The sequence below is a fragment of the Coturnix japonica genome, unplaced genomic scaffold, assembly GCF_001577835.2.
Source record: "Coturnix japonica isolate 7356 unplaced genomic scaffold, Coturnix japonica 2.1 chrUnrandom507, whole genome shotgun sequence".
Taxonomy (NCBI): Eukaryota; Metazoa; Chordata; class Aves; order Galliformes; family Phasianidae; genus Coturnix; species Coturnix japonica.
Genome location: NW_015439896.1, coordinates 85,581 through 96,171, shown reverse-complemented (window position 1 = coordinate 96,171; position 10,591 = coordinate 85,581).

Sequence of the window (10,591 nt, the reverse complement as noted above, 5' to 3'; positions counted from 1 at the left end):
TGTTCCTGCCCTCCATTTTGGCTCCTGCGTGTTTCTCTTAGGCCTTGCAACTCCATTTTAGCATTCCTTGCGTTGTTTCTCTTAGGCCTTGCCCCTTTTTTTTTCCCATTTTTGATTGGTTTTTTTTTCCCCTTTTTTTTGTGTCCGTTCTATTGAGTCTTGCCCTCCATTATTGGTGTTTCCTTGCGTCGTCCTCTTAGGCCTTGCTCCATTTTGGTTTTCCTTGCATCGTTCTTCTTAGGCCTTGCCCTCCATTTTGGTGTTCCTTGCGTCGTTCTCTTAGGCCTTGCCCTCCATTTGGTTCCTTGCGTCGTTCTGCTTAGGCCTTGCCCTCCATTTAGCATTCCTTTGCATCGTCCCTCTTAGGCCTTGCCTTCCATTTTGGCGTTCCTTTCGTCGTCCTCTTAGGCCTTGCCCTCCATTTTAGCATTCCTTGCGTCGTCCTCTTAGGCCTTGCCCTCCATTTTTTAGCATTCCTTTGCGTCGTCCTCTTTAGGCCTTGCCCTTCTGTTTTGCATTCCTTACGTTGTTCTATCGGACTTGCCCTCCATTTTGCATTCCTTGGACGTCGCTTCTCTTAGCCTTGCCTGTTAGTGGTCTATTGAGCTTTGCCCTTTTACATTTTCCAGTGTTCCCTTTATCATTTTCTTGGTTTCTGACTCTTGCTTTTCTCCTTGGCCTTTCTTTCTTTGTGTGTTCCTTTATTAATGGTCTCTGTGCTGGTGCTTTTGCCTTTGGCTTTCCCTTTGGCTTTCCTTATGCTTTTGTGTTTGTCTTACCCCTTGGCTGCTTGCCTGCCTTTTCTCTTGCAGTGTCTTTGTTGACGTTGTTCTTGCTTGTCTTTGGGTTGTGCTTCGGGAGGGCTTTCGTTTGTGTTGATCTTCATCTTGCTTCAGCATGCAATTAATGCGGGCTTGTAGTTATAATCACTGTAACCTGTAGTGTTTTTGCTTCATTTATAAGTTTTAACCCAATTTACTAAGATGTTTGCATATGGTAAAGGCAGCTCTAAAAATTGATTGCCCTGTGTTTTCTATGAAAGTTACCTTCAATTATAATCCTATGGGATACAATTGTAAACTTACTGCATATTTAAACTTAACCAATAGCATTAATTATATCCCTCATAGCATGATTATATCCCTCATAGCATTATTATTCCGTCGTGTATGAATTACATCCTACTGCTCCCTCCATCACAGTAGTGTAATGATCGCCAGTGTGCTACCCTTGGCAGATTGGCAGTGCCTTCATTTGTGTGTTGTGTCCAACAGGTTCCAGCAGAGCACGAGATGTGCGGCTCCTGATGAGAGCAGCGAGGAAAACAGGAAAACCTGGCATTGCCTGGACCCAGCTCTTGCTGATGGTAACTCTCAGCCCAGGCAGGTAAGCGGCCAAGCACATAGCAATTGGTTTTTACTTGTTACATACTGAGATGCAAGGTTAGTGTTTCTGAGCTCATTTCTGCACTCCTGTTGGTTGTCTGTGGGGCTGTCTGTGCTTGTCCTTACTGTGTTGTCTTTGTGTTTGGTCTTTGCTGTTTGCTCAGCTGTTTCTTGTAGTCTTTTCTTGCCCTCCATTTTGACATTCTTTTGAGGCATTCTCTTGGGCCTTGCCCTCCAAATTTTTTCATTCCTTTGCGTTGTTTTTTATTCTCTTAGGCCATTGCCCTCCATTTGGTGTATCTTGCATATTCTTTTGGCTTTGCCGGTCCATTTAGGCATCCCATCTGATCCTTCTTTTGAGCTTTGCCGTCCATTTAGGCCATCCATTGCATCATTCTTTTGCGGCTTTTGCCGTCCATTTAGGCATCCATTGCATCATTCTTTTGGGCTTTGCTGTCCATTTAGGCATCCATTGCATCATTCTTTTGGGCTTTCAGTCCATTTTGCCATCCATTGCATCATTCTTTTGGGCTTGCCGTCCATTTAGGCATCCATGCATCATTCTTTTGGCTTTGCCGTCCATTAGGCATCCATTGCATCATTCTTTTGCGGCTTTGCCGTCCATTTTTGCCAATCCATTAGCCATTCATTTCTTTTGGGCTTTGCCGTATCCATTTAGGCATCCATTGCATCATTCTTTTGGGCTTTGCCGTCCATTTAGGCATCCATTGCATCATTCTTTTGGGCTTTGCAGTCCATTTTGCCATTCCTTTTCTTGTTCTCTTGGGCTTTGCCCTCCTTTTCAGTGTTCCCTGCATCCTTTTGTAGGGCCTTGCCCAATATTTTGATATTCTCTTGGGTGCTTTCTTCCATTTTGCAGTTTCCTGCATCATTTTGTTGCGCCTTTATGTCCCTATTCCTGTTCTCTGCAGTGTTTTGTGTTGTATTATGTTCTGTTTTGATGTTTTTTGTGCTGCTCTTTTGGGCCTTGCTGTTCATTTGGCATTGTCTGTGTTCTTCTTTTGCACTTTTTGCTCCATTTGGTGTTTTTGTAGCAGATTTTTGGGCCTTGCCCACTATTTTACATTCACGTCCCACTTGTTTCAGCCCATTGATCTAACTATCTCTTTTTCTTCCTTAGGGCTCTTATATTCCCTGGCTGATGGATGTTCCCCTTTGATGCAGCACTCCATGCTGCCATGCGCGTTCAATAAAGCTTTGGGGGGCTGACGATCCATCACAACAGCACATCAGCTTCATGTTAGTCAATTAACCTCCATAATTGGAATTAGCTTTTGAGTTTAAGTTCTGTTAACCCATTTGGTTTAAGGTTTGCGTTCAGTTAACCCCTTCCCAAATTCCGCGTTTTAGATTTGACACTCACCACTTAAACAAATTGGTTTTACCTTAGTAATCTATTAACTTTACTCAGATTGGGTTTTGTTTTGTAATCATATCACTGCAACTAAATTGGTTTTGATTTGTTGTAATTAATCTTAATCAAATTGGTTATAGCTTTTTTAATTAATTATGTTAACAAAATTGGCTTTAGCTTTCAATCAGTCATTGTTAATCATTGCTTTAGTTTTTGCCCATTTTATTTTCATTGTTATCAAATGGGCCTTTGTTTTCTACTTTTTTTCAATGTTACGTAAATTGGTTTGTAGCTTTAAGCTGTTTAAGTTTAATCTAATTTGGCTGTAGCTTTTGGCAATCTATATTTTCTACCTTAATTGAATTGGCTTTAGCTTTGCATTCAATTGATCTTAACCCAATTGGCTTTTAACTTTGCTATTATTTAACCTTAACCAAATTGACTTTAGTTTTGCAATCATTTAATGTTACTTAAATTGGTTGTAGCTTTACAACCATTTAAGTTTAATCTAATTGGCTGTAGCTTTGCAGTCTATCTACCTTAATTGAATTGGCTTTAGCTTTGCAATCATTTAATCTTAAACTAATTGGCTTTAACTTTGCTATCATTTAACCTTAACCAAATTGGTTTAAGGTTGATTTCAATTAATATCTGCCAAATGGCTTTAAATTTGGCTTCAAATTAACTCAAATTAACTCAAATTAATTGGCTATATTTTTTGAAATCAAATATTTTAGCCAAAATTGGCTTTATTTATCCTTGCTTACGGGCCTGGGCTAGCCCATTATTTTCTATCCGCGGCTACCCAGCCCCGCATAACCTACATGGTTAAGGCCTGAGGGAGGCGAGTTGCCCTTCCCGGCACTCTTTGACTCGTGCTTTGCCGGCCATTACCTGAGAGTTACGCTGCTCTTCAGCGCTGTGCTGCCATTTTGAATGTGCCACATTCGTTTAGCTCTTGCAGTCAACCTATTGTTAATGAAATTGAGCTTTAATACTGAGTCCCATTCATGTTTGTGTTTATTGACTTCAAATTTTGCCTGCTGTGTATGTAATGTGCTGATGCTGTAATTGTACCTTGTGCCATGCAATGTTCTGTATATTTGGATGCTGCGTCTGTAACCCGGGATGGACAATTTGCTGTGTATATGGATGTTGAATGGTTACAATGTATTGTGCCAATGTGTCTGTATATGGATGTTGTACATGTACAATGTATTGTGCAATGTGCTGTATATGGATGTTGTACATGTACAATGTATTGTGCAATGTGCTGTATATGGATGTTGTACATGTAAATGTATTGTGCAATGTGCTCTATCTGTTGATGTGATGGTTGAACATTGTGCTGTGCCTAGTTCTTTCAATGTATTCAATGCTGTGCCTGTAAACTGTGTTGTGTCTGTATTGACTGTGCTGATGTTTGTACTCAATCTGGGATCTTGTGAGTTGTATCTTGTGACTATTTTGTACTGTATATTCTGGGTGTTGTGCCATGTACTGAACTGCTGTATCCACTATGTGCATTGTAAATATGCTGTTGGTTGCTGTATGTGTTTGTACGATTGTATAGTTGTGTTATTGGTAATGGAGCTGTAATAAAGAAACAATTAAGCTATGTGGTGTGTCATTAATGTTCATCTGCAGGCGATTGGGAAGCAGAATCTAAGGTAGGTGTGACAGGTAAGTGGGGGATGGTGCACTAGAAGGGCTGTTAGTTCCAAGTGATTATGTAGTTTGTTATTGTAGTTTTGGTAGGTTGATACTGAGTGAGTCGTAGGCGCGGGAGATTCCGAGTTGAGTCGTAGGCGCGGTAGATTCGGAGTTGAGTCGTAGCCGCAGTAGATTCCGAGTTGAGTCGTAGGCGCGGGAGATTCCGAGTTGAGTCGTAGGCGCGGCGGATTCCGAGTTGAGTCGTAGGCGCGGCAGATTCCGAGTTGAGACGTAGGCGCGGTAGATTCTGAGTTGAGACGTAGGGCGGGAGATCCGGAGTTGCAGTCGGTTTCCTAGGCGCGGGAGATTCCGAGTGTTGAGTCGTAGCCGCGGTAGATTCGACGATGAGTCGTAGGCCGCGGGGACGATTTCCGAGTTGGTCGTAGCCGCAGGAGATTCCGAGTTAAGACGTAGCCGCAGTAGATTCCGAGATATGGTCAGTAGCAGCGCGGGGAGATTCCGAGCTTGGCGTAGAGCGCGGGGAGATCCGAGTTGAGTCGTTAGGCGCGGGAGATTCCGAGATGAGTCGTAGGCGCGGGAGATTCCGAGTTGAGTCGTAGGCGCGGGAGATTCCGAGATGAGTCGTAGGCGCGGGAGATTCCGAGATGAGTCGTAGGCGCGGTAGATTCCGAGATGAGTCGTAGGCGCAGTAGATTCCGAGTTATGATGTAGGCGCAGTAGATTCCGAGTTATGACGTAGGCGCGGGAGATTCCGAGATGAGTCGTAGGCGCGGGAGATTCCGAGTTGAGTCGTAGGCTAGGCGCGGCGGATTCCGAGTTGAGTCGTAGGCGCGGCAGATTCCGAGTTGAGTCGTAGGCGCGGCAGATTCCGAGTTGAGTCGTAGGCGCAGTAGATTCCGAGATGAGTCGTAGGCGCGGGAGATTCCGAGTTAAGACGTAGCCGCAGGAGATTCCGAGTTGAGTCGTAGCCGCAGTAGATTCCGAGTTGAGTCGTAGCCGCAGGAGATTCCGAGTTGAGTCGTAGGCGCGGTAGATTCCGAGTTGAGTTGTAGCCGCAGTAGTTTCGGAGTTGAGTCGTAGGCGCGGCGAGAATTACCGCAGATGAGTCGTTGGCGCTGTAGATTCCGAGCTGAGACGTAGCCGCAGTAGATTCCGAGTTCAGTCCTAGCCGCAGTAGATTCCGAGTTGAGTCGTAGCCGCAGTAGATTCTGAGTTGAGTCGTAGCCGCAGTAGATTCCGAGTTGAGTCGTAGGCGCGGTAGATTCCGAGTTGAGTCGTAGGCGCGGGAGATTCCGAGTTGAGTCGTAGGCGCAGTAGATTCCGAGTTGAGTCGTAGGCGCGGGGAGATTTCCGAGTTGAGACGTAGCCGCAGAGGACTCTGAGTTGAGTCGTAGCCGCAGTAGATTCCGAGTTGAGTAGTAGCCGCAGTAGATTCCGAGTTGAGTCGTAGGCGCGGGAGATTCCGAGTTGAGTCGTAGCCGCAGGAGATTCCGAGTTGAGTCGTAGCCGCAGGAGATTCCGAGTTGAGTCGTAGCCGCAGGAGATTCCGAGATGATCGTAGGCTGCGGAGGATGATTCCGCAGTATGAGTCGGTAGGCGCAGTAGATTCCGAGATGGAGTCGTAGGCGGCGGGAAGATTCCGAGATGAAGTCGAAGGCGCGGGAGATTCCGGAGAATTGAGTCGTAGGCGCGGGAGATTCGAGATGAGTCGGTAGGCGCGGGCAGATAAACCGAGTTGAGTCGTAGCCGCAGTAGATTCCGAGTTGAGTCGTAGGCGCGGTAGATTCCGAGTTGAGTCGTAGGCGCGGGAGATTCCGAGTTTTGTCGTAGAGCGCGCGAGAGATTTCCGGATTGAGACGTAGCCGCAGTAGATTCTGAGTTGAGACGTAGCCGCAGTAGATTCTGAGTTGAGACGTAGCCGCAGTAGATTCCGAGTTGAGTCGTAGCCGCAGTAGATTCCGAGTTGAGTCGTAGCCGCAGTAGATTCCGAGTTGAGACGTAGCCGCAGGAGATTCCGAGTGAGTCGTAGCCGCAGGAGATTCCGAGTTAGTCGTAGGCTAGGCGCGGCGGATTCCGAGTTGAGTCGTAGGCGCGCGGCAGATTCCGAGTTGAGTCGTAGGCGCGGGAGATTCCGAGATGAGTCGTAGGCGCGGGAGATTCCGAGATGAGTCGTAGGCGCGAGAGATTCCGAGATGAGTCGTAGGCGCGGGAGATTCCGAGATGAGTCGTAGGCGCGGTAGATTCCGAGTTGAGTCGTAGGCGCGGGAGATTCCGAGATGAGTCGTAGGCGCGGGAGATTCCGAGTGAGTCGTAGCGCGGAGATGTCCGAGATGGGAGTCGTTAGGCGCGGCAGATTCCGAGTTGAGTCCCCGTAGCGCGGGACGATTCCGAGTTGTTGAGTCGTAGGCGCAGTAGATTCCGAGTTAAGATGTAGCCGCAGGAGATTCCGAGTTGAGACGTAGCCGCAGTAGATTCCGAGTTGAGTCGTAGCCGCAGTAGATTCCGAGTTGAGACGTAGGCTAGGCGCGGCAGATTCCGAGTTGAGTCGTAGGCGCGGTAGATTCCGAGTTGAGTCGTAGGCGCGGTAGATTCCGAGATGAGTCGTAGGCGCGGGAGATTCCGAGTTGAGTCGTAGGCGCGGGAGATTCCGAGAGATGAGTCGTAGGCGCGGGACCCGATTCCGAGATTGAGTCCGTAGCGCAGCGGGAGGCATTTCCGAGAATGAGTCGTTTAGGGCGCGGGACGATTCCGATGTTGACGTCGTAGGCGCGGGGGAGGAATTCCGCAGCATGAGTCGTATCAGGCGCGGCAGATTCCGAGTTGAGTCGTAGGCTAGGCGCGGCAGATTCCGAGTTGAGTCGTAGCCGTAGATTCCGAGTTGAGACGTAGCCGCAGTAGATTCCGAGTTGAGTCGTAGGCGCGGGAGATTCCGAGATGAGTCGTAGGCGCGGTAGATTCTGAGTTTTGAGTGTTGAGAGACGATATCTCTCTCTAATCCCAAAGACAAGCAGAACAACCACAGAAAGACACTGCAACAGAAAAGCAAAGCAAGCAGCCAAGGGTAAGACAAGGACAAAAGCAATAAGGAAAGCCAAGGGAAAGCCAAAGCAAAAGCAACAGCAAACAGACCATTATAGGGAACACCAAGAACAAAGGCCAAAGGGAAAACAGCGTGGAGAGCCAAGAGAACAACAAAGGGAACAATGAAACAGAGAGTAAGACCCAAAAGAATGCTGCATAGAACTGCAAAATAGAGCAAGGCCATAAAGAACACTGCAGGGAACATCAAGATGGAGAGCAAGGCCCAAAAGGGCACATACAACATCAAGATGTAGGGCAAGGCCTAAAAGAACACTGCATGGAACTGCAAAACAGAGGGCAAGGCCCAAAACAGCACTGCTGAAACATCAAGATGGAGGGCAAGGGCCAAAAAAAGATCACGTAAAACATCAAGATGGATGGCAAGGCCCAAGAGAACATCACGCAGAACATCAAGATGAGGACAAGGCCCAAAAGAACACTGCAAGGAACATCAAGATGGAGGGCAAAGCTGAAGAGAAAACTGCAGCAAACACCAAGATGGATGGCTAGGCCCAAAAGGGCACTACAAGAAACATCAAGATGGGGGGCAAGGCCCAAAAGGGCACTACAAGAAATATCAGGATGGGGGGCAAGGCCCAAAAGGGCACTACAAGAAACATCAAGATGGAGGGCAAGGCCCAAAAGGGCACTACAAGAAACATCAAGATGGGGGGCAAGGCCCAAAAGGGCACTACAAGAAACATCAAGATGGGGGGCAAGGCCCAATAGAACATTGGGAAGATCATCAAGATGGAGGGCAAGGCAGCAGAGGAAACTGCTTGGAACTCCAACATGGAATGAAAGGCTGAAGGGAATGAAGCACCAAAATGAACAACAAGGCCCATAGAATGAACAGAACATAAAGTGAGAACAAAGGAAACACTGCAGGAAATGCTGGAGAAACAGCAGAGAACAGAGGAAAAGAGAAGCCCTGTGTCCTTCTATAGGTCTCCATTCCGTCACACCTGCTTCATGAGCCCTGGTCCTTCGATGAGGATTCATGATCTACCTCTCGTTCATGAGCCCTGTGGGGTCTTCTATTGAGGATCTCCATCATAACATCCTGCTTCAATGAGCCCTGGTCCTTTCGATGAGGATTCATCATCACCGTCATGCCTTCATGAGCCTGTGTCTTGCTATAGGATCTCCATCAATCACCTTCCTGCTCAATGAGCCTGGGTTTCGATGAGGGATCTCTCATCATCACTCTGCTTCATGAGCCTGGGTCCTCTATTGAGGAGTCCATCCTCACCTTCCTGCCTTCTGAGCCTGGTCTTCCTTGAGGGTCTCCATCATCAACCTCGCTGCTCAATGAGCTGGTTCCTTCGATTGCGGATCTGCTTTGTGGTCATTCCAGCACAGCAGTGTGGGACGACGGTCAGCCGTTCGGGCTCATCCTTTCTACTTCTACAAGGAGCGCATGTTGGCCGTGTTTCTGCTCAGGACTGCACCCTTGGTCACCACTTCTCAGTCTGCGCTGCAGTCTATTCTGGGATTATAGAGACTGTTTGGATTTCAGGACCTTGGTTGGTTCTTGCACTGGTGTTTTTGGACCCTTATAAAGGTTCCAGTGGGGTCTTAGGTGCGGGCCCGTATTGGTTCATGGGTTCCTCATGGGGCCATGGTTCCAACATCCTCCCTACAACCAAGGTGTGTTGCTGTTTTTGTTTTGCTCCCTGCAGGATGGTGCTAAGAGTGCCTTCATTGCCTTTGTTGTAGTCCAACAGGTTCCAGCAGAGGCACAGAGATTGCGGCTCCTGTTGAGAGCAGTGCGAGGAACAGAAACCTGCTATTACTTGGACCCAGCTTTCTGATGGGTAACTCTCAGCCCAGCAGGTAAGGGCAGCACATAGCAATTGGTTTTTACCTGTTTCATACTGAAATTGAAGGTAATGTTCCATTATTATAATAATTCTGCTCTCATCCTTCTCAATTTCTCTTTTCCTCTGTTCTCTGTGTTTCTCCAGTCATTCCTGCAGTGTTTTTCCTTGTTTCACTTATGTTCTGTTCATTTCTATGGGCCTTGTTTGCTCTTTGTGGTGCTTTCATTCCCTTTCCGCCTTTCATTCCATGTTGGAGTTCCAAGCAGTTTACCTTCTGACTGCCTTTGCACGCCGCATTTTGATGATTTCTCAATGTATGCCTTATTGGCCTTGCCCCCATCTGATGTTTCTTTGTCAGTGCCTTTTGGGCCTTGCCCCCATCTTGATGTTTCTTGTTAGTGCCCTTTTTGGGCCTTGCCCCCATACTTGATGTTTCTTGTATGTGCCCTTTTGGCCTTGCCATCCATCTTGGTGGTTTGCCCTGCAGTCTTCTCTTCAGCTTTGCCCTCCATTGAGTGTCTTGCAGTGTTCTTTTGCGCTGTGTCTGCATCTTGATGTTTGCGTGATGTTCCTCGTTGGCTTGCCAGTCCATTCTTGAATGTTTTCGATGATCCTTTTTTGGCCCTTGCCCTCCATCTTGATGTTTTAAGCACGTGACGTTTTTTTGGCCTTGCCTCCATTTGATGTTTAGTTGCTTGTTTTGGGCTTGCCTCCTGTTTTTGCAGTTTCATGCAGGCGGTTCTTTTAGCTTGCCTACATTGATGTTGTTATGTGCCCTTTTGGGCCTTGCCTCATCTTCTGATGTTTCTTTTAACTGCCCTTTTGGCGTTTGTTCTCATCTTGATGTTCTTTATGCCCTTTTGGGCCTGTTCTCCATTGCTGTTCCCTGCCATGTTTCTCTTGGGCCATGCCTCCTTTTTGTTGTTCTGCGAGTGTTTTTTTGATGTTTCATTTGGCCCCTACTGCCGACCTTCCCTTTGCCCTCTGTTCTTGGTGTTTCATACCACTCTCCTTGCTGTTGCTTTCCCTTGTGCTTTCCCTTGGCTGTTCTCTTACTGTTGCCCTTGCCTTACTGTTGGTGTTTGCTTTGCTTTTCTTTTGTTGGGGCCTTTCTGTGCTATGTTCTGCTGCTTTGCTCTAATGGGGTTTTGCTTGAGCGCAGTCATTCATGGTAATATTTGACTTAAGGGAATTTATGGGATCATTGCAGGAATTCATGGCCTTATGGGAAAGATTTAGTGATAATTGCAGTT